Below are 4654 nucleotides of genomic sequence, written 5' to 3' on the forward strand. Positions count from 1 at the left end.
TGGAAAGGATTTGTAAGCCGTCCGTGGTATGGCAAGGGGAGAGCGGCAACACCAGTCTGGATCCGACTACAACCCCAGATTCCAAACACACTGATATAATCGGGGCCAAAGCCACCGAAATAACACCATCGGCCCATCTCATCATGGCAGTCATTGCCCCATGGACCGAACCCTTCTTGGCCTACCTTAATAGGCAAGAACTCCCTGAGGATTAGAATGAGGCTCGCCGCATTGTCCGGCGCTCGAAGGCCTACAAGGTTCACGACGGAGAACTCTACAAGAAAAGCGCTACCGGAGTACTTCAAAGATGTATCTCCGAGGAAGAGGGGCAGCAGCTCTTGGTCGAAATTCATGCCGGCCTCGACGGTCACCACGCCGCGGCTTGAGCCCTTGTAAGCAAGGCCTTCCGTACAGGTTTTTATTGGGCGACGGCCCGGGCAGATGCACAGGACCTCGTCCAATGTTGCGTCAGATGCTAGCTTTTTCATGACCCAAAAGTATAGGGGATCTATCATAGTCCTTTCGATAAGTAAGAGTGTCGAACCCAACAAGGAGCAGAAGGAAATGATAATCAGTTTTCAGCAAGGTATTCTCTGCAAGTACTGAAATAAGTGGTAACAGATAGTTTTGTGATAGGATAAGTTGTAACGAGCAACAAGTAACAAAGTAAATAAATTGCAGCAAGGTGGCCCAATCCTTTTTGTAGCAAAGGACAAGCCTGGAAAAACTCTTATATAACGAAAAGCGCTCCCATGGACACATGGGAATATCGTCAAGCTAGTTTTCATCACGTTCATATGATTCGCGTTCGGTACTTTGATAATTTGACATGTGGGTGGACCGGTGCTTGGGTGCTGTTCTTACTTGAACAAGCATCCCACTTATGATTAACCTCTATTGCAAGCATCCGCAACTACAACAAAAGTATTAAGGTAAACCTAACCATAGCATGAAACATATGGATCCAAATCAGCCCCTTACGAAGCAACGCATAAACTAGGGTTTAAGCTTCTGTCACTCTAGCAACCCATCATCTACTTATTACTTCCCAATGCCTTCCTCTAGGCCCAAATAATGGTGAAGTGTTATGTAGTCGACGTTCACATAACACCACTAGAGGCTAGACAACATACATCTCATCAAAATATCGAACGAATACCAAATTCACATGACTACTAATAGCAAGACTTCTCCCTTGTCCTCAGGAACAAACGTAACTACTCACAAAGCATATTCATGTTCATAATCAGAGGGGTAATAATATGCATAAAGGATCTGAACATATGATCTTCCACCAATTAAACCAACTAGCATCAACTACAAGGAGTAATTAACACTACTAGCAACCTACTAGCACCAATCCCGGACTTGGAGACAAGAATTGGATACAAGAGATGAACTAGGGTTTTGAGATGAGATGGTGCTGATGAAGATGTTGATGGAGATTGCCCTCTCCCGATGAGAGGAGCGTTGGTGATGACGATGGCGATGATTTCCCCCTCCGGGAGGGAAGTTTCCCCGGCAGAACAGCTCTGCCGGAGCTCTAGATTGGATCCGCCAAGGTTCCGCCTCGTGGCGGCGGAGTTTCGTCCCGAAAGGTTGCTTCTTATTTTTTTCTCGACGAAAGACTTCATATAGCAGAAGATGGTCATCGGAGAGCCACCAGGGGGCCCACGAGGTAGGGGGCGCGCCCTAGGGGGGGGCGCCCCCCACCCTCGTGGAAAGGGTGTGGGCCCCCTGGTCTTCATCTTTGGCGAGGATTTTTCATTATTTATTATAAGGTATTCCGTGGAGTTTCAGGACTTTTGGAGTTGTGCAGAATAGGTCTCTAATATTTGCTCCTTTTCCAGCCCAGAATTCCAGCTGCCGGCATTCTCCCTCCTTATGTAAACCTTGTAAAATAAGAGAGAATAGCCATAAGTATTGTGACATAATGTGAAATAACAGCCCATAATGCAATAAATATCGATATAAAAGCATGATGCAAAATGGACGTATCAACTCCCCCAAGCTTAGACCTCGCTTGTCCTCAAGCGAAAGCCGATAACAATAAATATGTCCCCATGTTTAGAGGTAGAGGCGTCGATAAAAATAAAATACGGACATGAAGGCATCATGATTATTCTCATAACAGCAACATATATAGATATTGTCATATGATTACTTATGTTCAAGTGATGATCTATTCACAATGCAAAAGTATGAATCAGAAACCTTATTGAGAACCAACAAACTATAACCTCAGTCATTGAAGCAATTGCAATTTATCATAACATCAGAAAGAGTCTATGTCAGAGCTAAAAAGCAAGTCCACATACTCAACTATCATCTAGTCCTTCATAATTGCTAACACTCACGCAATACTTGTGGTTACGGAGTTTTAATCGGACACAGAGAAAGATAGGGACTTATAGTTTCGCCCCACAACCTTTTACCTCGAGGGTAATGTCAACAATAATAACTCATGCCCCCTACATCCAATTAGATATATCTATCAGGATCTTTCCAACATGCTGGCTTGCCAAAGGATAAAATGTAAAAAGGAAAGGTGAAGATCACCATGACTCTTGCATAAGGTAGAAGATAATAATAAAAGATAGGCCCTTCGCAGAGGGAAGCAGAGGTTGCCATGCGCTTTTATGGTTGGATGCACAAAATCTTAATGCGAAAGAACGTCACTTTATATTGCCCCTTGTGATATGAACCTTTATTATGCAGTCCGTCGCTTTTATTACTTCCACATCACAAGATCGTATAAAGCTTATTTCTCCCACACTAATCATACATATTTAGAGCAATTTTTATTGCTTTGCACCGATGACAACTTACTTGAAGGATCTTACTCAATCCATAGGTAGATATGGTGGACTCTCATGGCAAAACTGGTTTAAGGGTATTTGGAAGCACAAGTAGTATCTCTACTTGGTGCTGAGAATTTGGCTAGCATGAGGGGGAAAGGCAAGCTCAACATGTTGGATGATCCATGACAACATACTTTATCTCAGATATAAGAAAACATAACCCATTACGTTGTCTTCCTTGTCCAACATCAACTCTTTAGCATGTCATATTTTGATGAGTGCTCCCAATCATAAAAGATGTCAATAATAGTATATTTATATGTGAAACCTCTCTTTCCTTATTACTTCCTATTAATTGCAACGATGACCAAAGCTATGTCTGCCAACTCCCAACAACTTTTAATCATCACACTCTTTCTATGTGAAGTCATTACTATCAATAAGATCAATATGAACTTTTGTTTCTTCTTATTCTTTTTCTCTTTTCTTTTATTCACCCAAGATCATAGCAAGAAAATCAAGCCCTTGACTCAACACTAATCTTTATTATATAGCTCACGGACTCGATTACATAGAGAGATCATAAGGCAAAACTCAAAACTAGATCATGCCATAAACTTTATTCTACTAGATCAAAATACTACTAATAGGATCGAACTAAGGAAAACGGTAAAGATAGGAGTTGTGATTGTGATACGATACCGGGGCACCTCCCCCAAGCTTGGCAGTTGCCAAGGGGAGTGCCCATACCCATGTGATTATATCTCCTTGGTTGGTGAAGAAGGAGGTGATGGATAGTCGCACATCGAGCGTAAGAGGTCCTCTAGCTTGCGAATAATGCCCTTGAGTGCAAAGATATGCTCCTTCAACAAAATATTTTCACTTGTGAGATACTTGTTTTGAATACGAGTTAACTCAATCATCTGGAAAGCTTCGATCTCAGTTGGGGTAAGAAGGTTGTGATCAAGTTGAAGGATGTCTTCTGTTGCCGGAGCTTGGTTCTCCGTGGCCTTCTTGATCCCTTCATCCTTGTTGATCTCCATGGGTTCTTCCCTCTTCAGCTCTATCTTCATTAGCCAAGCATCTTTGTCACCGTTGTTGGAGGAGGGGGACGACATGATGCCTGGCCTTGACAACCCTGACAGAGAACAGCCCAAAACAAGAACAGAGGATATTTGCGTGATACGGGAGTCAAAACCTTCGGGAGAATATATAGTGAATTTTTACCGACCAAAATACGTATCGTGCAAGAAAACGGAGTCCGGAAGGCACACGAGGTGCTCACGAGGTAGGGGGCGCGCCCTCCACCCTCGTGGGGCCCTCGTGTCCTTCCCGGACTGCTACTTAATTTTCTATTTTTCTAAATATTCCAAAACGGAGAAATATTGCCTTAAAAATTGTTTTGGAGTCGGTTTACTTACCGTACCACATACCTATTCCTTTTCGGAGTCTGAAACATTCTGGAAAGTGTCCCTTATGTATTCCTCCAGGGTTACGGTTTCAATAATATTGGTTTCAATATTTATGGGATTACCTGAGATATAATGTTTAATTCTTTGACCGTTTACCACCTTCGGATTTGTGCCTTCGAAGTTGTTGATTTTTATGGCACCGGAACGATAGACCTCCTCGATAACATAGGGGCCTTCCCATTTAGAGAGAAGTTTTCCTGCAAAAAATCTTAAACGAGAGTTGTATAGCAATACATAATCACCTACATTAAACTCACGCTTTTGTATCCTTTTGTCATGCCATCTTTTAACCTTTTCTTTAAACAACTTGGCATTTTCATAAGCTTGGGTTCTCCATTCATCAAGTGAGCTAATATCAAATAACCTCTTTTCACCGGCAAG

This window comes from Triticum aestivum, chromosome 1A, assembly GCF_018294505.1.
Source record: "Triticum aestivum cultivar Chinese Spring chromosome 1A, IWGSC CS RefSeq v2.1, whole genome shotgun sequence".
In the NCBI taxonomy this organism is placed as follows: domain Eukaryota; kingdom Viridiplantae; phylum Streptophyta; class Magnoliopsida; order Poales; family Poaceae; genus Triticum; species Triticum aestivum.